This window comes from Gorilla gorilla, chromosome 5 (assembly GCF_029281585.2).
Source record: "Gorilla gorilla gorilla isolate KB3781 chromosome 5, NHGRI_mGorGor1-v2.1_pri, whole genome shotgun sequence".
NCBI classification, from domain to species: domain Eukaryota; kingdom Metazoa; phylum Chordata; class Mammalia; order Primates; family Hominidae; genus Gorilla; species Gorilla gorilla.
Window position 1 is genome coordinate 99,561,653 of NC_073229.2, and position 26,297 is coordinate 99,587,949.

Genomic DNA, 26,297 nt, shown 5'->3' on the forward strand with positions numbered 1-26,297 from the left:
TGTGGAGATTCTTTAAAGAACTAAAAGTAGAACTACCACCACTTGATTCAGTAATTCCACTACTGGGTATCTACCCAGAGGAAAATAAGGCATTATACGAAAAAGATACCTGCACATGCATGTTTATAGCAGCACAATTCGCAACTGCAAAAAAGATATGGAACCAACCCAAATGCCCATCAATCAACAAGCGGATAAAGAAATTGTGGTATATATGCACCATGGAATACTAATCAGTCATGAAAAGGAATGAAATAATGGCATTTGCAGCAACCTGGATGGATTTGGAGACCATTATTCTAAGTGAAGTAACCCAGGAATGGAAAACCAAACATCGTATGTTCTCTCATAAGTGGGAGCTAAGCTATGAAGACGCAAAGGCATAAGAATGATACAATGAACTTTGGGGACTTGGGGGGAAAGGATGGGAGGGCAGTGAGAGATAAAAGACTGCATTTTGTGTACAGTCTACACTGCTCGGGTGATGGGTGCACCAAAATCTCAGAATCACCGCTAAAGAACTTATTCATGTAAGCAAATACCACCTGTTCCCCAAAAACCTATTGAAGTTTAAAAAAGAAAAAAAAGATAAATGCCTTAGCTGGACATGTGCCTGTAATCCCAGCTACTCAGGGGTTGAGGCAGGAGGATCCCTTGAGCCCAGGAGTTCAAGACCAGCCTGGGACACAGCAAGACCCCAGCTGTATTTTTTTTAAAGTCTAGGTAGCCTGGCTAAACACAAAATTGATGAAACCTGAACAAGAGTAGGGCATTGAAGGAAATGCATTTAAAAACTAATGATATTTATTTGACTGCTATGGCAAAAATCCTCAGACATTTACTCCCAGCTTAACTATCTTAAAGTCTAAGTATTTAAAGTATGAGTGTTTATGACTCATTGAAAATAATCAGTGGAATCTGCAATTGCACTCAGAGTAATATGATAACCAGTTAGAAATAATTACTTCAGGTTAAAATACACATAACTCTGAATACTATGTTGATATATCTGATTATTTTATTTAAACAATTTTCTTTTTTTAGAGACAGGGTCTCACTCTGTCACCCAGACTGGAGTGCGGTGGTGCAATCATGGCTTACTGTACGGCAGCTTTTAAACTCCTGGGCTCAAGTGATCCTCCCATCTCAGCTTCCTGAGTAGGTGGAACTACAGGCGCACACCACTGTGCCTGATTACTTTTTAAAAAATTTTTTTGGTAGAGATGGCAGGGCCAAGGAAGTGGCCCGGGGGGGTGGAGGGATCTTGCTATGTTGCCCAAGCTGCTCTTGAACTCCTGGCCTGAAGGGATCCTCTCACCTTGGCCTCTCAAAGTGCTGGGATTATAGGCATGAGCCACCATGCCCAGGCTAAACTAATTACTGATTTCAAGAGATGTTCTACAAGTATTCTGTGATTGTTTAATAAGAATACCAATAAATTATTTTAGAATAATCAGAGGCCAAGTGAAGTGTCTCACACCTGTAATTAACATTTTGGGAGGCCAAGACAAGAGGATTACTTGAGGCCAGAAGTTTGAGACCAGCCTGGGCAATAAAGCAAGACCACATCTCTATTTAAAAAATTAAAAAATTAGCTGGATGTGGTGGCATGTGCCTGTAGTCCCAGCTACTGAGGAGGCTGGGATGAGAGGATTGCTTGAGCCCAGGAGTTTCAGGCTGCAGTGAATTATGCCACTGCACTCCAGCCTGGGGAACAGAATAAGAACTTCTCTCTTAAAAAAGAAAAAAAAAAAGAGTGGCTGGGCACAGTGGCTCATGCCTGTAATCTCAGCATGTTGGGAGGCCGAGGCAGGAAGATCACCTGAGGTTGGGAGTTCAAGACCAGCCTGAACAACATGGAGAAACCATGTCTCTACTAAAAATACAAAATTAGCCGGGCATGGTGGTGCATGCCAGTAATCCCAGCTACTCAGGTTGCTGAGGCAGGAGAATCGCTTGAACCTGCGAGGCAGAGGTTGCAGTGAGCCGAGATTGCGCCATTGCACTCCAGCCTGAGCAACAAGAGCGAAACTCCATCTCAAAAAAATTAGTTTATATAAGTAATGTAATCAATTTACACTTTGGAGGAAATATAAGTTCAAATGCTAGTGGACTTCTCATTTCATGTTGGGGCAGGGATAAGTGTTGGGTGCCAGGGAGTGAGAGGAAACCACATGTTTCACAACAATTTCAAAAAGCAAGCCATTGACTTGCCATGATGTTTAGATTGAGGAACTGCTTTGATATATTGATCTGTATAAACAGTATAAACAAAATTCAGAGGCAAATTACAAAATAGAAACATTATTTTCAAATATTATATATAAATATATATTTATATGTTATACATATATTTATATGTAATTTGAATTAATGATTAATACATATTTATCATTAATGTAATAATCAAAATATCAGTAATTATAGTAGAAACAACTTATAAATCAATATAAAACACTAATATACAGAAAAATAGGCAAAAGGTATCAACAGGTGATTCCCAAAGAAGATAAGCAAATTTCTACTCTAACATAAAAATATATTTAACCTCATACATATATCAAACTGCATTTAGAAAAATTAGTGACATTTATGGCAAAACAACAATAAAATATCATTTTAAAAAGAGTTACAAAGGCCAGGCACATTGGCTCCGGCCTGTTATCCCAGCATTTTGGGAGGCCGAGGCAGTCTGATCACTCGAGGTCAAGAGTTTGAGACCAGCCTAGCCAATATGGTGAAATCCTGTCCCTACTAAAAATACAAAAATTAGCCAGATGTGGTGGCGTGCACCTGCAGTCCCAGCTACTTGGGAGGGTGAGGCAGGAGAATCGCTTGAACCCAGGAAGCGGAGATTGCAGTGAGCCGAGATTGAGCCATTGCACTCCAGCCTGGGCATCACAGCGAGACTCCATCTCAAAAAAAATTAAAAAAAAAGAAATTACAAAACTAAATGCTGGTAAATGTATGGTGAGATAAGCACTCTCATACACAACTAATAGAAATATCAATTAATGTGAGGTAGCCTATAAAAAAATTCCACTTTTTCTTCCTGTTAAATAATCTGACTGGTTGTATAAAGAGGTTTAATATTTGGATCGAATAATTCCAACTTCTGGGACTTTATCCTTAAGTTATTATCAGAGATGCCACCAGGAATTTATTGACAAGGATTTTTACCAAAGTTTTTTTTTTTTTTAGTTATTATTATACTTTAAGTTTTAGGGTACATGTGCACAACCTGCAGGTTTGTTACATACGTATACATGTGCCATGTTGGTGTGCTGTACCCTTTAACTTATCATTTACATTAGGTATATCTCCTAATGCTAGACCCTCCCCCTTGCCCTCACCCCATAACAGTCCCCGGTGTGTGATATTCCCCTTCCTGTGTCCACGTGTTCTCATTGTTTAATTCCCACCTATGAGTGAGAACATGCAGTGTTTGGTTTTTTGTCCTTGCGATAGTTTGCTGAGAATGATGGTTTCCAGCTTCATCCATGTCCCTACAAAGGACATGAACTCATCATTTTTTATGGCTGCATAGTATTCCATGGTGTATATGTGCCACATTTTCTTAATCCAGTCTATCATTGTTGGACATTTGGGTTGGTTCCAAGTCTTTGCTATATTATTGGATTCCAAATTCCACAACATTGGAAACAACTTAGATGACCCATAATGAGGGAGTTATCAAATAAGTTATGGTTTATTCACGTTATAGGAAATTACACAGAAAATAAGAATTAGATATAAAACTATGTCTTGTGCATAATACTAATCTTGTGACTATAGTATATAAGTAATTCAGAAGGACAAAATGTGAAAAAATACATCAAACTACTCAGCAGTTATTTTGGGTGGTGAAATTGTGTATGATTTATTTTCTTTATACTTATTTTTTCCCAAGTAGTCTATAGTGACCATGTATTCCTTTTGCATTACAATTTGTTTTTAAAAAGTAAGGTATGATGCCATTTAACATGAAGGTGTCATATTTTGATGAGACAAAAAGCCAGATGGAAGAATAAAAGGCATGATCAAGAACGTTGATAACTGAAACCTTAGTCTCCATTGATAGGTGTTTTGTAGTGTAAAGTGTTCGCTGTAATTTCCAGCAAGGCAAGGGACTGCAGATGACGCAGCAGTCTCACCATCAGGCTCAAGCCAAGGTTAGTACATCTTGGATTACCCTAAGCTGGTCATCTTGGATTACCCCATGCAGAGTTGTAAGGCTGTTGTCTTTTTCTCCTGTCCTTCTCCCCTTTGCTTTGCTTTGCTTCTTTAGTCATCTTACCCGAAGGCCTATCTTCTCCATGAAATGTATTTCCACCTGTACCCACTGCAACTTCTATGCCCCTAGAAAACTACAATATGTATTGTCTAGACCTCTGCTTTAGCACTGAAATATATTGTCCTATTTTGGAAGTTAATTGAGATTTTGATGCTTCAACTAGATTTTTAAACTCCACTAAGGGTTGGATAATATTTAAAATTCTTTTGTAGCCCTATATAGTCATTCAGTAAATATCTATTGTGCACATAGTATGGGTTAGACAACTGTTTGAAGTGCTAGAGATTACACAGGTGAAAATTTTTTAAGAGAGGGAGAAAGGCTGGGAATGGTGGCTCACACCTGTAATCCCAGCACTTTGGGAGGCTGAGGTGGGAGGATTGCTTGAGACCAGAAGTTTGAAACCAGCCTGGGCAACATAGCAAGACCCCATCTCTACAAAAAATTTAAAAAGTTAGCCTAGCTTGGTGTTATGCACCTCTAGTCCTAGCTAATCTGGAGGCTGGTGCAGGTGGATCAACTGAGCCCAGGGGTTCAAGGTCACTGTGAACTATGAACAGGCCAGAGCACTCTGGCCAGGGTGAAAGGGAGAAAGAGAAAAAAAAAAATCTCTGTCCTTAAGGGCTTAAAATCTAGTGGCAAAGCCTGGTACTTGGGGCCATGTCATGTGATGCAAATACACAATAAGTCATAACAATGATGGTGCCACTAATGAAGACAGAAACAATGACAAAGAACACTGTAATAGTTTTCTATTGCTGCCATGACAAATTACCATAAATTTCAAGGCTTAAAACAACATCCATTTATTATCTCACAGTTTCTGCAGATCAGAAGTCCAGATACAGCGTGGCTTAATTGTTTCTTCTGCTTAGGGTCTCTCAGTGATAAAATCAAGGTGTTTCAGGGATGCGTTCTTTACTGGAGGCTCTGCGAAGAACCTGCCTCCAAGATCATTCAGGTTGTTAGCAGGATTATGGTCCTTACAGCTGTAGGACTGAGGTCTTTGCTTTTTTATGGATGTCAGTGAAGAGGCCTTTACTTCCTAAAATTCTCCCCTTGATCCTCACACTAGAACCCTACATCTCAACACCAGCAATAGTGCACTGAGTCCTTCTCATGCTTGGAATCTCTCTGATTTTCCCTTTTGCAGCATCTCTCTTCCCTCTAGCTGGATGAAATGCTCTGCTTTTAAAGATGCATGGGATTAGATTGGGCCCACTTGGACGATTCAAAATAATCTCCTCATCTTAAAGTCCATAACCCTAGTCACATCTACAAAGTCTCTTTTGCCATGTAGCATTCACAGGAGTCAGAGATTAAGGTGTGGACATCTTCAGGGGGGCTATTCTGCCAACTACAAATAACAAAGAATAACTAAATGGAATACTGCTAACCAAAATTATGGATTCAAGAAATTTAATTAGAGTCCGTGAAGTCCCATGTCTTTTCTTATGATGAGAAACATTTCTACAATAGGCCTGATTTCCTGATGACTAAATCTAGAACATATTGACAGTCTTTTGCTTGTCAATGTTTTTAATTAGCAGAAACCAATTTTAGCCATAGTCGAGTTTTCTCCTAATTACTCATTTCATTTTTGTAGGATCAACTAATTTATTCTCATCTTTGTCCTAACATCAGTCAGACATTGAAGAACCAAGGAACAAGAAATGTTTGTTTTGAGGGAGCAGGGGAAAAAAAAGAAGAGCCGTGCATTACCTCATAACACCCAAAATTATGTAACTTCTCCACAGGATAAGATCCGATCCTACAGTAAATAGAAAGGGTACCTAGGAGGTGGGAGCATTAGAAAGAAAGCTGTCTGGCCTCTTTGGGGATGGAAAGAACAGAGTGGTTAAGGACTAATCCTGTGGCACCACAAACAGACTTTCAAGAGATTGGGGGGGTGGGGGGACAATGCCAAATTCATATGACAGACATCTCTTTTAATGCTTGTACAGTGCCACTTATTCATCTGAAGAAGCAAAAGGAAATGCTTTCAACCCGGATCCCAGACACAGAGAGAAGCCCAGGTTTAAAAGCTCCTCCCTGCCAAGGACAGAGTGCCACTCAACTCCATCTTTGCCCATAAGGTAAATCAGTTGCCCAGGCCCTTTGATGACATCACAACTTGAAAGACAAAAAAATAAAATAAAATTGTGAGAGTTTTTTTCATGGTATGAAATGTATCCAAAGCTCATTTTTATTGCGATGTCCAAACATCAGTGCTAGTTGGGAAGAAAAATAACTAAAGAGGAAAAATTTTTAATGAAATTGATACTGGATTTTTGGGACAACCAAATTAGAAAATGCAGGCAAAGTGCTTTGTAAATTGTGGGGGGAAAATTTTTTAAAGGTGATTGCTATTACTATTCTCAATTCCAACTCTTTTCTCTCACCATTGAGATAACTGAACCCAATCAACCCCAGAACAGCTTGACTTCCTCAAGGTCATGCCATTCCCTTGCTCAAATAACCTTCAAGGGCTCTCCACTGCCCACCAGAAAAACTTTTACCTCTTAGACTTTCCATTCAAGGCTTTCTTATCTTGATACATTTACCTTTCAAATCAAATCACCAGTGAATTACTGAACGGCTACTAAGGTCAAGATACTATTAGGCTGCTGTGGGCATAGGCAGAGTCACAAAATATGTTCTATTTCTTAAAGTACTTCACAATCCCACTGTTTCCCATATGAACAATAACTATATAGTTAAACTCATCTGCTTACTCTACCCCAAACTTACTCTCAACTTTTATACCTTGACGTCTTTATTTATGCCTTTTCCCTCACCTAAAATGCTTTCCATCAAAACTACCTCTTTCTTGCAAAATCTCACACATCCTCCTAGGCCCTACGCAAGTGATATCTCTCCTAAGTCTTCCTCCACACTAAGAGGCTAGTGGTTCTCAATCAGAGATTTTCCTCCCCAGGGAACATTTGACAATGTCTGGAAACATTTTTGGTTGTCACAAAGGGGTTGAGGGTACTACTGGCATGTATGAGTAAAAGCCAGAGATTCCACTAAACATTTTACCATGCATAGGACAGCCCCCCACCCCAACAACAAATATTTATCCAGCCCAAAATGCCAATATTGCTGAGATTGAGAAAGAAGCAGTATCTCCTCTCAACTCCTAGAACACCAAATATTTAAACAATCTTTTGGCATCTAGCATATATTGCAAGATATATTTATTTGTCACATTTAGCAAATAAATATACAGGATGCTCAGTTAAGTTGGAATCTCAGATAAAGAACAAATAAGTTTTCAATAAAAGGGTGTTTCATTTAATTTTAATATTTCACATACACTCATACAAAAAAGTATTCTTTTTTCTTTTCTTTTTTTTTTTTTTGAGACGGATCTTGCTCTGTTGCCAGGCTGCAGTGCGGTGGCACGACCTCAGCTCACTGCAACCTCCCCCTCCTGGGCTCAAATGATTCTCCTGCCTCAGCATCCTGAGTAACTGGGATTACAGGCACATGCCACCACGCCCAGCTAATTTTTGTATTTTTAGTAGAGACGGGGTTTCACCATGTTGGCCAGGATGGTCTCGATCTCTTGACCTCATGATCCGCCCGGGTCGGCCTCCCAAAGTGTTGGGATTACAGGCGTGAGACATCGTATTCCCAAAAATATTCTTTCTTTATCCAATATTTTCTTTGTTACTTTTTCTTATTTGCATGTATTATTTTCCTAAATGATATGGAAGTTTGTAAAAGAGAGGAAAAATTTTATGCTGTTCAGCCTTCTTTCAGCATTTAATTCATACCTATGGAAAGCACTGAAAAAACCTTTATCAATAACAATGATAAAATTTTTTTATATCCTTTACTATCTATGAGCACTGCAGGCTTACAGTTATCACTGACATATTTTACGAGTTTCAACATCCTCATGACTCCCTCATCCTTATGTTGAGTCTTCAAGCCCCATGCTATCATGAAGACAGCAAGTACCAGTGGAAATAAAAAAATGCCAGACCCTAAATTCATCAGATGAGTCTGGCTCAAATTGAAAAAGCAGCGTGTTGAGTTTGGCACAACACAAAGACATGTACCTAAAGCTCTGTTTCATTTGATTATCCACTTCCCCACATGCACACTTCTTTATAGAACTGCTCTTTATACATAACTGCTCAAGAGCTTAGGGTAGAAAGGAGGAGTGAACTACCTGTGGCAAACCTTCTTTCTGTTATGACTGATGTGGGGTAAAATGTCCTGAAATCAGGCCAGGGTTAGAAACTCAAAATCCCTAGGCACTGAAAAGATTATCCTTCACCCCACTTTCATATGGAATTCAAAATACGTTCCACAAAGTTAGAACTTCTCCCATCGTGTCTACTACACTGATGCTTTAAAAAAATACCTAATTATTTCAAACAAAGTCTCTCTCTCTCTCTCTCTCTAGTTTCTGTTTTATCAATGCCCTAAGCACATGTTTAGCCTTCGCAGAGAGAAATCAGCAGTGGCTAAAAGGAATGGTCATTGTGTGACATCCCTATCCTAACAATGTTGAAAAATACTCTTTTTTAGAATAGCTATATCTATGAATGCAAAATTAATCAATCAGGAACATTTCCAAAAATCTGATCTAATGGAAGTCTGGCCTATCCCTTTAATTATTCTAATATGGAAAACTCCGAGGAGAACAAAACCATATATTTTTTTAAAAACTTTTTGCCTAGAACATTGGTTTTCAATGGAGTGGAGGAGAGAGCAATTTTGTGCCACCACCTCACCCACCCCACCAATAAGGCTACCAGATTTAGCAAATTAATAATCAGAATGCTCAATTAAATCTGAATTTCAGACAAAAAACAAGTAAGTTTTTAGTATAAATATGTCCAATTAAATACAATAAAATGATTCATTCTTTATCTGACATACAAATTTAACTGGGTGTCTTGTATTTTATCTTTCAGTCTCCCTGGGGGACGTCTGGCAATAGCTAGAGACATTTGGGGATGTCAAAACTAGGAAGGATGCTACTGCATCAGGTGGGTAGAGGCCAGGGATGCTGTTAAACATTCTACAATACCTCCGACAGCACATCACAACAAAGAATATTCAGTCCAAAATGTCAATAATGTTGAAATTGAAAAATCTTTATCTAGAATGACCTTTGAGAACATCTATTCTTTCTTCTTCTTTTTATTAGAAAAGAACAGAAAGTCTAGAGGAGTTAAAGTGGCTTGCTCTAAGCCTCACAGCTAATTAATTTCAAAGTTGGTCAACTTGGAGGCAAACCTAGAAAACTGGTTCCATTTCTGTGTGGCTCAGAAATGTTGCCTACTAAAGCAGATACACTTAAGCTACCCAAGAGTGGATTCCTTCAGACTTCTCCAATAGAAAACATCAGTCAAGCCCCTAGGTGGTCTCCGGCTGGGAGGAAGAGGAGGAATAGGGATAACATTTTTCTCAAATATTTTTCCAAATCTTTTCCCTACCCCAAATTTTATTTATAGGAAAAGAAGCAAGGGAAGAGTGAAAACGCTGGCTTGGAATGAGCTCTGATCATGTCTACTCTCTTCTACTCCTACTTTTTCTTGGAGCTACAAAGATAAATTGTTTGAGTCTTCAGGAGAGCCTAACTCCTTATTCAAGTATTTCCTTGCTCCTGGATGTGGAAAAATTGCTTAAATAAAAACTACTCAAAAGAAAAAAAACTACCCAAAGAAGTTATTAAGTATTACAAAAGAAAAATGAAGGCATTGATGAAACCTACTAGAGATTATTTGGGGGACAGCCAAATGTCAGAGGCCTGTGAAATAACACGAAGTGGTGTACTGAAAATGCATTCATACGTCAATTCTTGCCACATAAGGTTTGCCTGGAGGCCCCAAAGCAAGCAACATGGCTCATCTAAGTAAAGAGCCAGCCAAGATAATCTAATGACCTAAGAATCTAATGACACTATACACTGTCTCTGATCCTGCTTGGTTTTATTTTAACAGACCGATTTTTATTGCTTCTTTTCTGTGAGTGTCTGCAATGATTCCCGGCCACTGCTTACTGAAATATTTTCTTAAATTATGAGTTTTTTAAAACGCAGTATTAAAAATATTCATTCAGCATGTTATTAATTACTAGTATGAATTGTTGGCAGGATTGGACTATAGAGGAGTAATTGCTTTAACCACGTTATCTAACTAAGGAGTACTCATCCTATTAAAAGAATTTTCACATGAAACATAAAAATGAATTTAGAAAAGGGCATATCCTATTGAAGATATTGGAAAAGAGTTTCCTCCTTCCTTCTCAGTCCCTTCAGCCCTGTCATCCGATCATTACAAAACTTTCAAAAGAAATAAGACTTTGCCATTTACATTGCCTTTACCAGGCCTGGTACAACTAAGATCTGAATCTGTTCCTTTTTAATATCCTCTTGAAACATCCACCCTGTCATTGTTACTTATATTAACATCTACATTCCCTTTTAGACACATAATTTTCTGTTACTTTTTGATCCACTGATTTAACAGGGATGCATTTCAATAGCAGTCTTTCCAATTGTCAAATATATTTCCTGTATCTTGATATTTAGGTTACCCACACACTTTGCATTCCCAAGAGAATTAGAAGATAATTTTCAGAGTCTTGAAGTCATTTCTCTGTTTCCTGGGAGGCAGTTTCTCAAATATTTACATTAATCTCTTTGAGTGAGTTAAATAATTATAAGTAATTCAAATCAGACATTATTTTGAGAAAGGAAAGGCTACTAACTCCTGCTCTAATTTTCATTTTATTTGGGAAAACACTTAAGACTCCAACAGAGCCAATAAAATGGTGATCCAATGACTAGGAGGCCCCATAATTCCCTCTGCCATTAGCTCTTCACCTAAAAGACAACAAAAAATCTCCTCAGCCCAGTCAGTTGGAGCATGTCTAAGGATTCTTTGGTTGGAACTCCTTCAGGAATTTAGTGCGGTCTCCACAACTGCAACCTTCTTCAGGAAGTGTGAGGCATGATCAAGCTAACTAGAACCCTCAAAGTATTTTTGCTAAGTCTCAGCAAATATATGAAGACTAAAAAGGGATAAAGATACTCTCCCTAGAATTTAGTAGCACTCTGAAGAGAAAGTCCTTTCTGCCATTCTAAAGGTGTTCAGCTCTTAATACATCTTTCTGATGACTTACAGTCATTTTATGCATATTAACATATTTTTTAAAGAATCTAAATATTATTTGGGGAAAAATCTATTACATCCTAAAGTAGACAGCTAAATTTTTATAGGAGTAATATTAGATATTGAATCATTTCTGTAGTTGAGAATCTGGGATCAATAAATTATTTTACAAAGTAGATATCTAGGGATTTCAGCCGTCTTAGAGTGAAATAACTCAGAATAACTAATAATAACTTTCATTTTCTTCTGAGGCTTGATTTAATACTGAGGTGAAAAGTTCCCCTTTTGGAAATGGTAATTTAGCCTCTATTTCTGAGATTCCAATGTGAGCCCTAGTCCTCATTATAGGTTTTTGTGCATCTCATCTCAGAAGATAACCAAGACAATATGGCCAAAAGACTGTAATAGACTGAACTTTCTGAGTGTTACAAAAAAATGTGTTGAGTCAGAATACTTGTTAGCTTTGTTTTTTTCTGGCTTTGATTGGACATGATTTGCTTATAAGAGAGATAAGACATGCTGATAAAAATAGAACTGGCCCAAACAAGCTGATTTGTAACAAAACGTTTAGTTCTTTCAAATTTTTCTGTAGCTAACATATTGGGTACATAACTCAAGTAGGATTTATTGTGTACTGTAATAACCCACACGACCTCCCTCTCTATCTGACCTTTCACTTTTGTACTTATCAAATCTGATTTGAAGGAAATCAAGTTCCTCTTACTCTCTGAATCTGGGCTGTAAAAAACCTCAGCCCACAAAAACTGTGATAGTAACAATACAAGCAGCCCTACTATGTGCTAGGCATTGCTCTAAGCTAAATCATCTTGCATAATCATCAGACCCACTCTATAAAATGGTACATTATTCTCAGTTTTACAAATAAGGAATCCAAGGCAGAGAGAAGTTAAGTAACTTGTTAAATATTGCTCTGCTAAAATTTGAGCCTAAGCAATTTGGGATCCAGAGTCTATTCTTTAACTGCCTCTCATGACACCATAGAAGATAATTTATTGGCTTGGGCATAGAATTTTTCCTTTGCCTAAACTTATGTTCACGTATATATTTTTAATGTGGTCATATGGATTTTTTTCAGTCAATGTAATATTTGAATATTTTTCTAAGTTTTCATAAGTAAAGAAAAAAACAAAGTCCATTGTTCTCAAAGCACAGAACCAATTGAGAAGTTTGTCCTGATTTGTAACATAGTTTCCCTCAGGAAACCTGCATTTTGAGACCTACAATGTTAGTAGGAGAATCATCCCTGGATTTGAGGGATATACGGCAATTATTTGATTTTTTTAGACCCATTTTATTCTCTCATTTGCAAAATGAAGGCGATAAATTAGGTTATTTCCAGATTCACTGCATGAAGTTGCCTGGACATACACATTAGAAAGCAAACATTCAAGAATTCTTACTAAGCACCGCTTGAACAAGGGCAAAGTGTGTGCATGCAACACAGGTGCTTAGGAGAAGAGAGGATGGGGTGTGCGTGCTCAGAGGGGGCAATAGGAAGTATTTTCTCAAAGGTGCCTACACAACTTTCAAGCGAGGACAGGTCCTCACTTGAAAAGTGAGGCATGAAAAGCAAAGGCATGGCTGCCCAGGCCATCCAGATGTAGGCCACACTTGTTCACAGTGCCCTTCTTCAGCAGTGTGTCCACCTCTCTTCCCACACCCTTCAGTCTCCTTTTCATGCCCCATTTTTATTTCCACACTTCTTACCACCTCTCTTTCTTCCCCTACCAACTATGAAGCCCACATGGACTTGCTCTTTCTAAGTATCTCATCTCTATAGGGCCCAGCTCCAGATAGATCACAATCAGAGGTGGGATTTTAAATATTTAACAACCAATCAGAATGGATGTCAGCTATAGTGCTGAAGTGAGTTTCTGAGGATGCCAGCTATAGTGCTGAAATGACCTGGAGGCCCTCTGAGGCACAAAGCTTGACCCCTTTGTCTTCTGGATTGTGAGGAGGCCCAGAGAATTGCAGGGAGAGGCTGCACAACTGGAATGGCAGGGTCACTGGCTAAACAGAAGGGACACTGACCCAATCAGGACAGATAACAGCTGTAAAGAACTAGTTTGCCCATCTTGATATGTACCACATTAATATAAATCTTGCTGATAATAAAAAATAATTGCAAATAAGGTTAAATCTTATTAAATCTTACAAATTAAATATCATATATGTGTGTGTGTATATATATACACACACACATATATATACCTATACATATTGAGAAGTATTGCTATAGCTGTGTACAGTAGCTGCTTCAACAAATTTCTTTCCTTCCTCTCTCTAAGCTCTAGAAAATTATCTCTCAAACTCAAGCCAAGCCCACTGCCCAGTCTGTGTTTACTCTCCTGTTAAGCCATTGCTTTCTGGGGGTGCAGAGATGGGTCATTCTATACAAGCTGCCCCCATCCCTTTACTCATTCCAAAGAAACCACTTTTCTATCATCTCCACTTCTCCACTACCTCCCTCATAACCACAGTGGCCCAAGAGCAGTTAAGTGGAGGTGGGAAAGTCTGGGGTTGGGGGATGGGAAGAGGGGTCAAAGACTGTAGCTACTCAGATGTTTATTTTTCAGTCACATAACTTCATCTATACCTGAAGTCTTCACAGTGGCCACAGAATGGAAAATGAGCACAATATATGCAAGAAATGTGAAGATGATACACTTGGCTCTTGGTAGAGAGTAAACAGATTAGCAAGAAAGGACATATCTGTGAGCAAAGGGCCAAAGAGTCTGAGTTTAGTTCCATGTTCTGGCGTATGTGTGGATCTTAGAATTGCTGCTCTCAGTGCACGAAGTAAAGCCCACTATTGTGCCCCATACCCCCCTTTCCCTAACTTCTAATCTCATGGAAAGAAAAAATTTCATATATTCAACATAAATTTTGTTTCCATTTAGCATTCAATGTACAGAACAAACAACCGAGCCATTGAATTATCTTGTTCTATTATAACCTAATTGATTACCGTGTTTGTGTGTAGTGGCGGTAAAACTAAAGAGAAAGAAAAATAACTAGCTAATTATGCTCAAGTATAAACATAGCAAAATATCTTTTCTTTTACATAAATATCCAGTTTTGGATTACTCAATTAAGAAAGCAAATCAGCTGAAAATAAACAGACTGAATGAGTTTCCTATGTTAACTCACATGATTCCTCTGAGACTTCCAAAACAGTTTTCTGGATATCATAAAATAAGGGTTCTTTGCACAGCATAGGTCACTAGAATATATTTGACCTAGAAAACAGCCGGAGTCTTAACAAAGAGAAAAATATAGTAAAAGCATTATGAAAGCCATGAAGTTAAACCACAACAAGCTATCTGATGTTTCTTATCTTAGTTTATTCATATTAATACCTTTAGATTTCATGACCAGCTCAGAGTCAGTGAACTTTTTCCTTGTCATTTTATTTCCTTATCCAGAGATGTTTGCAGATGACCATGTTTCTGAAAGAAGGTTCTAGTTGAATTGTTCACATTGGGAGTTAATAGGGGTTAAAAGCAAGGTAGAGATGGTAGGGGGATAGCTGAAAAAAATTGCTATGCTTCTGTGGCTTTTAAAAAATCCGTATTTTATGAATTAAAACCATGGAAAACTATCATGATGTCTAAATATTTAGAAGGAAATATTATGCTTCACAGAGGTCATTCTGGCACAGACGTTGGACTGTTCCATGTCTGTCCTTAAGAATCCAAGACATCAGACCCTTGACGTCATCCTTTTAAGATTATAATGCTCCACAATTTTGATTAACTTGTTTTTATAGACTCAGGCCTAATACTCAAGTACTTACATTTTATTATTTCCTTCTTTTAAATTAACATCAAGATTTTCTTTCCAGTGACTAAAAATAGATTATTTATGCTGCAGTGGTAAATGAAGTCTATTTAAAGTACAGTGATTTGGGTTTAACTGCTAAAAATATTATGGGCCTGGGAGAAAATAATACCAGCATTTGTCCTAACATAGCGTTGATATTAACAAAAATGCTCAAGTGCTTTGTGAAAATCACAGAAAAACTCTGCACACTAAACATCAACGTATGCAGGAAATATTTCCTTTTTAAAACTGAATTTAATGCCTGAACATTTTGTAAATGTTTGCAAAGCAAAATTTGTTAACAGGTCTCTTAGCTCATGCTAAGAACAAAATGTTATTTTTACCTGAACTCACAGCCAGCCAATTCTACCTTCTGATATACAAAGACTTTGGTTCATTAACAAAGAATATATTTGCTTACCTGTTAGTAACCCTATTTCAACTTCATACTATTCTCCCAAATCTGCACCTGTATATCCAGCAACTCATTCAACTCTTCTACTTCTACGTTTAATAAACATCTCAAACTTAACATGTTCAAAACTCAACTTCTGGTCTTACCCGCTATCTAGTCCTCCTGTAGCCTTCCCCACCCCCATTAATGCTGACTGCATCCTTTTAGTTGCTAGGCTGAAACTCTGACTCTTCTTTTTCTCTCACATCCACATCCAACCATCCAGAAATTTTATAGTTCAACATAGAAAATATATCCAGAATATGACCACTTTTCACTATTACTATTGCTACCACCCTGGACCTAGCCACCATCATCTTCAACCTAGTTAATGGAACAGCCTCCAGCCAGCCTTCTTGCTTCTGTCTTTGGCTTACTACGATGCCTTCTTAACACAGGAGCTAAACTTCACCTTTCAAAACTTAAGTCAAAGAGCAAGAGCAACACAAAATGGCAGCTACCGTGGGCTCTGGAGTAAAAGTCCCTTACAATTTCCAACCGTTGGAAGAACTCAAAGAAGCCCAGAAAGGAGCAGGAGATGGCACAGTTAACTGCGGTCTAGAAGATGATGAAGACATGACACAAGATGCACAAGGCTAACAATTGGGCCTCCAAGAACAATTTATGAAAACCGAATATACAGCCTTAAAATAAAATGTGGACCTAAATAACCAGAAGCAGCCCCTTTTGTAAGATTTGTAACATAAATTAATCTGAATGGAGTTACTAGCTCCAATGAAGTGGTGGACCCATTTCACTGACCCGTATCAATGCTAGCAAAATGGCAGAATTCATATAGCATCAAAGTTGTCCTGCAAGAGCTTCAGTGCCTAATAATGTCTAAAGAAAATATGAAACTCCTTCAGCTGCCTGAAGGACAGTTTCACAGCAATTAAAAAAAAAAAACAAGCTCTTCTCCATCCCCTCATTCGATTTAAGCAGTCTCCATTTTCCACAGTAGAAATTTTCCAGGTGCATCTTATAGACTTCAAAGTACTGGAAAGGAAGCTCCCATTCAAGGACAATTTATCTTAAGATTCCAAAAATGACACTAGTTTTTGTCCACTTGAAATATATAAATTGTGCTATAACAAAAATAAAACCAAAAAGCCCAAAAACTTAAATCAGATCATGTTCCTTCTCTGCTAAACAAAGCTTCTCAAAAGGAGTAAAAGTCAAAATTCTTACAATGGTAAACAAGACTCTGCTTGTTGTCCCCATCTGTTACCTCTCAGACCTCTTTTGCAACTCCTCTCTCCCTCATTCACCTGCTCCAGCCACGCCAGCCATCGCGCTGTTCCTCGAACTGCCAAGCATGTCCCCGGCTTAAGGCCCACCCAGGTTATTCTCTCTGCCTGGCTTACTTTTTGCCCAGATATTCACATGGCTTATTCCTCACCTCTTTCAAGTCTTTGCTCAAACATTACCTGCTCCACGAGGCATTCCCTGACCATCCTATTTAAAATTATAATCTTCATTTCCCTACTCATGCTCAGCACTTCTGATTCCCCTTACCCTAATTTATTTTTTATTTTTCATAGTATTTATCACCTTAACACTTGTGATATGATTTACTTATTTATTGTGCTTATTATTTACAATATTTACCCCATGCTCCAGCATGTAAACTCCAGAAGGGAAATAATCTTGGTCTGTTCACTTTCCTGATCAAGTGCCTGAACCAGTACCTGGCAAGTGGTAGGCATTTGATAAATATTTCTCGAGTTAATGAATGGATAAATGAATGCAGTGTTTTATCAAATAGTGGGAATTAACTGCTAGCTTCATTCATGTATCCATCCATCAACAACGTTATTGATTCCAATCAACGTTATTGATCACCAATCAACGTTATTGATTCCTGAATGCCTATTCTGCACCCAGTAAGGACCCATATTCTGTCTTCTGTTAGACCCCTTGGCAATTAAAATCTGGGATTCCATTTAATGTAGTAATCTACAAAGCTAAAACTATTGGTATGTAGAGGACCTAGATTAAGAGATCAACTAGGTCGGTGCTCTCCAATAGAGTTTTCTGTGATGACAGAACTAGTCTGTATCTGTGCTGTCTAGTACAGTAGCCCCTAGTCACATGGAACTACTGAACACTTGAAATACAGCAATATGATTGAAGAACCTAATTTCCATTTTCTATTTTATTTTATGTTGATTAATTTAAATTTGAATAGCTACATGTGGTTACTGTATTGGGCAGCACAGCTTTAGTTCATCCCTCTGCCTCTCTACCTGGGGCTTTCCCTAAGATATCCAAGGCAGATTGTTAACTATACCACTTTGTTTATCAGAAAAGGTTATTAACAGCTAGTTACTGTCTCCTTTTAACTCTCTTTTCTCCTTTAACTATCCTGTTCATGAATGCATCTTCTTTTAGAATTATTGTTGTCAACTAAGGTAAAGCTTTTATATCATCTTGACCAATTTGTAAAATATGAAACCTTAAAAATTTATCCTCTAAATCCAACAGAACATTTTACACACTTTACTACTTGCACAATAAAATTTCTTTTACTTTTTTTTACTTTATTTTCCAGCTTTATTGAAGTATAATTGATGTACAAGGAACTATGCATATTTCTAATGAATAATTTGATGCATTTTGACCTAGGTATACACGTGCAGAATCATCTTCATACATAACGTAATTTAAAGCTCAAATGACTAGGGCGACTGCTGACCCACAGGACATCCTTGTGTGAATTAGAAAGAAAGGGTCCCTCCTGCCTGTCAGTTGCTCTCTGACAGATGGGAAGAAACAGTGTACTTGCTCTCAGCTCTCGGCTACCTCCTCAGCTGGATGCCTTCATACAGTGAGCAGCATACACAACCATAAATGGCAGTCCTGCAAACTGGTCTGCTAAACTCATTTTCAAAACATCCTCCCAAGGTTTTGAAGATTACACACTGGTTTCCATTTCAAGGTGGTAGAACGGAAATAGATTGTGGTCTCCTTTTCCCACTAGAAATCTCAAAATTTTAGAAAGAATTTTTTAATGCATATAGCTGGGCAACAGTATCAAGCTTTGGAGGACCATATAAACTTTGAGAAGACATTGGAAGACAGAAAGCAGGTGGTATTAGAAGGAGGATTTAAAACCAGCTCAAAACAAGAATAGGAGAGTGCTGCTAATAAATGTTGGGAATGGATACAAAGGACAAGAGGGAGGCCTAAGACAACAGACAGTGTTTGTTACACGAGAGCAGTAGGAACAGCAAGGTTGAACTGTGCACCTCCCCTCTACCAACTCAGGCCACATTTGGAGTCAAAGAGTAGCAACAGGAGTTATTGCTTCCAGCTGGGAGTCAAAGGTATGGAAGCTTGAGAAACAAAGCAGCATCCTGGATGCCCTGAATAGCTGGAGCTACCAAAAGGAATAAGACAGCCCCTCCCCTACCAGGAGCTAGTCTGTGACGCCAGGGGCATCCTCATCCCCTCCCATACACTCTTGAAAACAGACTGAAATACAAGTTCCAGCAGCAAATCTGGTCCCTCTCTCTAAGCAGCCTGCCGGAGCACATAGAACAAAGAGCCTAATAAGGAGTGTCAGCTAAAAGATGAACACTCAGAAGTCACTTAGCGTTGGAGTAAGGCCAATACCATTAAAAAGAAATATAATAGAGTTCTTTGTTTTCAAAACATGAAGAACTTACAGCCAGTAATTAATAATGTCAGAAAAGGACTTCAGAATAATTACAAGTCATATCCACAGAGATATGTGAGAGGATATTAAATCCACAGAAAATAATCAATTAGAAAGTACACCTATTGAAATATTGATCTTTTAAATAGAATACTCGACAAGCAGGTCAAATGAGAATGGACAAAAAGAACAAATTGCTGACCTGTAATATTAATCCAAAAATTTCTTGCAGAATGCAATAAAAAGTGATGAACAGATATAAAGTATAAAATAAAAGTTAGGAATTATGTAAAATAGACTCAAATGCTCCATCATCCACCCAATTGGAGTTACTAAGATATTAGCAGAAATGGAAGGAAGGTAACATATACATTAGTTTAGTCAAAATTTAAGGTCCAACCAAGTTCTGAGTAAGATAAATTTAAATAATAACCTATACCTAGATATTATATTAACATTTCCCAAACCAAGAATAAAGGAAACAAATACTAAAATCTTTGGGAAAGAGAAAACAAAATCTCTAATACAATTTTCTTGTTAACAAATGAATAAAATCAAAGGAGCAAGAAAAAAAGTTAAAACTGCAATTTTATATCCAACCAAACTATCATTCAAGAATGAAAATGAAACATGAAGGAACCAGAAACTTTACCACTCACAGTAATTCTTTGATATAATTTTGCCAACCAAAATGAATATTATAATAATAAGGAAGCTCTGAAAAATAATGGTGAACAAAAAATCCATTAAATTCTATTATTAATTCTAGATAAGTGTTGATTTTTTAAAACAACAATGATAGGAATTTTTAAAGTAACAATGTAGAATAAACTTCCAAATTAGGTCAATATGGAAGGGAATTGAAATGGGAAGGAATACTTAAGTAAAATTAAAGCATACAAAAATTTTTGGTTTTGTTTAATAAATGTAGAGAGACACGGACCAATTCTGAATATTACTAGAAAATATATTTCATTCAAGTGCTAATTGAATAGCATTTAGTAGAAAAACACAAATACAATTTATAATTTTTACGCTATCACAAAAAAGTAGAAGAAAATAAAATCAATCCAACAAAGACAGAAAAAGCTTGAAATGGTATTCAAATATACTCCCCTCTCCCCTAATTTAATCAGGTCCATAGAATTGCATAGGCAACTCTGACCAACCCTTTAAAAAATAAAAAAGCGTTTTAAGAACGTGCATTAGCTTTTTAAAAATTTCAAGCTGGACTGCATAAGGAAAGAAAACCATAGCAAATCTCACATAGATGCAAATCGCTAAATAAAATACTAGAAATTTAAATCCAGCAATCAATTAAAAGAATAATGCACTATGATCAAGTAAGGTTTATCCCAGGAATACAAAATATAGCTTTTTAATAATGAACAACCAATATAATCCAATATAACTGGCTAACTTAGTCATATGATTTAGGAGAGAAACAGTTTCAACAGGTGCCCAAAGACAATTGTGATTATGTGTGTATATGTGATACACTTGTGTGTGCATCTGTTTATGTGGGAAAAAACTAAGAACAAAAAGAAACTTCCTTAATATAATAAAGAGTATCTACCCCAAAATACAGCAAACATGATATTTATTAGACATATTGTCTGTAAGGTCAAAAACAAAACAAGAATGCCCACTGCTACTGTTACTATTCAACATTAGACTGGACATCCTAGCCAATGGAATTAAGTAAAACCATAGTAAGTTGTATAAATGTTGAAAAACAAGGGGCAAACTGTTATTATTTACAGAGAAAATGATAGAAAGCTCAAGATAATCAAAGGAAAAACTTCTATAACTAAGAAGAGAGTTCAGCAAGATAGCAAGAAACAAAAACAACATAAAAAAACAACGACTTTTCTATATATTGCCATTGATTGTTTTTAAAATGTAATTGGGAAGGAAATTAATGAATTAATGCAACAATACACAAGTAGTTTGAAGAAACAGAATAGAGTTCAAAAAACAGACTCACAAACAGAAAATTTATAGAAAGTATAGTCATTAAGGCCACAGACTCTAAATCTAGATCCACAGGTTTTATTTTTTGCTCCACTATTTCTTGACTATGTGTTGCTGGGCAAGTTATCTGATATTTCTGTGCCTCAGTTTCCTTGTCTGTAAAATGAGGAATAATCATAGAACCAACCAATATGTTTATTTAAATGATAAATATGTATGTATATATGTATGCCTGTATCTGTAGAACACATATGTTTATGAAATATGATAAAAGTGGAACTTCAAATCAATGGGAAATAATGGTATGGCATTTCAAATCAATGAGACTAACTAGCTATCCCTTTTTAAAAAATAAAAGTTTGATTTTATCTTACACGGTTCACAAAATTGTAGTTAAGACTTAAAATTTTTTAATGATAAGAAATTATTAGGAGAAAATGTAGGCAAATATGTGGTGCCTTAGAGTCAGGAAGACCTTCTGAAATAAGACACAAAAAGCAAAAGCCATAAAAGAAAATATAATGAGTCCAGGCCAGGTGGCTCACGTCTGTAATCTCAGCACTTTGGAAGGCAGAGGCAGGCAGATTGCTTGAGCCCAGGAGTTCAAGACCAGCCTAGGCCACATGGCAAAACCCATCTCTGCTAAAAATAACAAAATTAGCCAGGAATAGTGGTAAACACCTGTAGTCCCAGCTACTCAGGAAGCTAAGGTGGAAGGATCTCTTGAACCCGGGAGGTGGAGGTTGCAGTGAACGGAGATCACACCACTGCAGTCCAACCTGGGTGACAGAGCAAGACCTTGTCTCAAAAAAAAAAAAAAAAAAAAAGAAAATATAATGAGTTTTACTACATCAACCACAGGAGTATAAAAGTGAAAAGACAAGTACTAGGAGAAGGTATTTCAACAGGTACTAGGAGAAGGTATTTCAACCTAAATAATAATAAAGGATTAGAATCAATAAATCATTTAAAGAAAGAAAAGAATCATCTATTTGAAAAATAGACCAATAGTATAAACTGGTAACTCACAGAAGAACTAATAAAAATAATCAAGATTTATATAAACTAGCACTCAACCTCACTGTGATGGAAGAAATTCAAATTTAAATTCAATAAGTATATTTATACACTGCTGAAGGGAATTTAAATACAAGTATTGCGCATTCATGGATAATTTTGCATATCCTGTCACCTCAAAATTCTACTGTTAGTATCTACCTCAGAGTCAACTAACTGTTGGAGTAGATATTGAGGAAGCAAGTACAACGATCTTCATCATAATATTATTTGTAACAGTGAAAAATTCAGAACAACCTAAATATTCACAAAATCAGGAATGGCTAAAGAAATAATTGTGCATCCTTTCTATGGAAGACCATGCTGCAATTTTCTAAAATGAAGTGAACCTATGTGTACTGAAAAAATGTCTAAGTCATGTTGTTAGGTGAAATAATGTATATATCATTTATGCTAAAATACATACATAGATATCTCTTCTGTGAGCAATGCTATGGAGAAGTCTGGAAGCATATACATTATATTGTTAACAGTGACTGTTTCTAGAGAGAAGACTAAGATAGGGGCATTGGAGAGGGGACTAATCAAAGGGTACTTCAGCTTGATCTGTAAAGTTATAATCTTTTATAAGGAGACTCTATTACTAAGGTAATTTAAATTTTTAATGTACAAATTATAATTACAAAGTACTGCAAGCAATTTGCTTTAAACTGGTGAAATCAGTGAAACAACAGTCTTTATAAAATCTAAGCTATTTCTTCTTTTCATTCATATTACTGGAAAATCCAGAGATACTGCATGCCATACCACAGGAGTATAATCCTTTACTCTCTGGTCTTAAAAAATGAAAGGTAATCTTGGGTGGGGCTTTATTTTTGGGGGCCATGTTTTGGATGAAGTTTCATTTACCCACCCAGGGTGCTATGATATAAGTGCTCTTTAATTTCTAAAATGATTATTCTGGAAATAAGAGTTACCCTCTTAATATAATTATAACATTTGAATGTTAATTTAATAGAACACTCTTCCTCAAGTCTTAGTTAATATTCATTGGGAGAACAATTTTATAAATCTAAGAATTATCCATCTTTTAAAAATTTTGATTCCCACATTGAATGTTTTGTGATAAGATGTTAAAGGACTAATTGAATTTGGCTTTTAGTGGGAAATGTAAGACTGTGAAGGCCAAACATACAAACATTTATTTCTTGATAACCACAAATGGCCTATGATTAAGATGGAACCTGATAATTTAAGGAAAATTAACTTGTCTAAAGTAGAACAGAGAATAATTCATGAATGTACTAATTTTTCTTTTTCTATTTCCCCGCTAGTCTACATTGGTCTTTAACTATGACATGTACAAACCAGTGGGAAAACATTAACTATGGTTAATGGACTGAATGGATTTATTTAAGAAGAAATATTTAAAGAACTAAAAGCATCAAATTATCTCCACAACACATATATTAGTCACAGAGACATAATATAAAGTATGTCCTAAATATTACATCTTCCAAAAACCCCATCTTAAGCCTCATAAAGATGGAAAGAAACAGCACATTTCGAAATCTCAAATTCTCTTAGCCATATTTTTACTTTTCTCTTCTCATCACCTATTTCAATATTTTTCTACCTTTCTAATTAAGGTCTATACTCTAGAGGGAAGACTGTGGGTATGGTAGAGCAAAGACTTTTTCAGTTGCAGAGTATGCATATGAAACCAGGTCTGGCTACTTTCAAACTGACTAAAGTTGAGAAGATCATATGTTGCTTTTTAAATTTATGGACAATCTTGAGGAAGGATCATTTACTTTGATACCTCAAAGTGCTTATTTATGACACAATAATATTATAGGACTTTAAAGGGTCAAAGAGGAAGGGCTAAGGAAATGTTACAGAGTGAGATAAACTAAAGAGACACAACTAAGTGTAATGTGTGATTCTGAAATAAATTACTTCACTATATAAGACATTTCTGGGACAACTGAGAAACTTGAATGGGTTCTGAGTATTAGATGATACTGATGTATCAATGTTAACTTCCTAACCTTGATGCTAGTGTTGTAGTTATACAGATGAATATCCTTGTTTGTAGGTGATCCAACTAAAGAAACATGAGACATCAGATCAGAAATTACTCTCCAGTGTTTCAAGAAAAAAAAAGCCTTTGTCTGTGCTTCCAGCTTTTCTGTAAATATGTGACTGTTCCATTTTTAAAAAACAAAATGAAACAAATTCACTCATGGGAAAGCAAAATGTCCATGCATACGCTAACTAAGAAATGTTTTATTTAAAAACATAAAGACACAGTTTTATTTGGGACAACGTATAACAATCTCTACCAAATCTATATGAAAACTTTTTTTAAGGGTAAAGCGTGAACGCAGACCCCCACTACCACAAATTATGCAACTCAGTTTCCCACATTTGGGGAAACCACAGGGGTCAGCACATCCGGAGTGCAATGGATGAGCCTCGCCCCGGGAAAATCACCTTCATGATCATGGTTTTAAAATTTTTTAGGACGAAGGTAAGGGTATAAACATACACACATACAATTTTGGCACTATGACCTCTAGAGAATATCTTATTAAATTTTGAGTTTAAATAGAGTATTTCTTATCTATTTGGCCATGTGAACTGATCCATTAAATTATTTTGAAATAGCTTCAGCTCTTTTCCTTATTAAATGTAGTTCATGCTTACTGTAGAAATTTAAAATCACACATTTATATCTCCAAATGGAAATGGTTACCGTTAATGTTAGAAATATAGTCTTCTTATTTTTGCAATAAAATCTTAAAGATACTTTCCGTAATGCATTTATTTTTACTGAATGTATTATTTTATTAATATCATTTACTCTCACATTTTATGTCTGCAGATTGTCATTAAGTAGATGTATTAAGAGCTATTCAAATCTCACCTTTCCTTGGTTAATAGTGCCCTATTATTAAACATATATTTGTTTCTAACTTTTCACTGTAACAATAATGCTACAATCATATACCTGTGATTCAGTTAAACATCCATGCTGTCTTTATTACCACCTCCTACTACCAGAGGACTGGAAGTGAAGGAGGAAGTAACTAGTAAGTAGCCATATGTCAGACCCGACAATGGGTCTTGCTTCTTCCCTTGAAGAACAGTCAGTGTATGCAAACAGAGGGACCAAAAGAACTGAGATGCTAGTTCTTTTTTTCTTCCAGCAGTGCTTGCTTGGGAGGTCTGCAGTTGACATGACAGCAGTGAGTGAGCTGTACATTAGGTTCCCCAGAGCTTCCTTTTTCCATGAAACTATTATACTCATTAGGTATTTAAAGAAGATATCAGACAAAAGTTTTGATATGGTCTGGAGCTGTGTCCCCACTCGAATCTCGTATTAAATTGTAATCCCCAGTGTTGGAGGTGGAGCCTGGTGGGAGGTGATTGGATCATGGGGGTGGTTTCTCATTCACAGTTTAGTACCATCACCTTGGTACTGTCCTTGCAATAGTGATGGAATTCTCATGAGATCTGGCCGTTTAAAAGTGTGTGGCACCCCCCACCCCCTTCTCTCCTGCTCCTGCTCTGGCCATGTGACATGCCTACTCCCCCTTCACCTTCCGCCATGATTATAAATTTCCTGAGGCCTCCCCAAGAGCCAAGCATATGCCAGCATCATGCTTCCTGCACAGCCTGCAGAACCATGAGCCAATTAAATCTCTTTTCTTTTTAAATTACTCAGTTGCAGGCATGTCTTTATAGCAATGCGAGAATGGACTAATACAGGTTTAATTGATCTCTAACTTAAAGTGAGTATAATTAAAATTTTTCAATAAAGCATATCTTAAATATAAATCAATGTTTATTTGAATTATAAATCACACATAGTCTGGGCTGGTCAGTGAAGTAGTTCCAGAGACACAGGTG

The 26,297-nt window shown here is 36.8% G+C and overlaps 2 pseudogenes; one reads left to right on the plus strand and one right to left on the minus strand.

The window, feature by feature from the left end:
• The first annotated feature begins 16,183 nt into the window (after positions 1-16,183).
• Positions 16,184-16,629, plus strand: LOC101151561 (ubiquitin-conjugating enzyme E2 variant 1-like; annotated as a pseudogene).
• An 8,122-nt stretch (positions 16,630-24,751) lies between these two features.
• Positions 24,752-24,904, minus strand: LOC115935207 (uncharacterized; annotated as a pseudogene).
• Between the last annotated feature and the right edge of the window lie 1,393 nt (positions 24,905-26,297).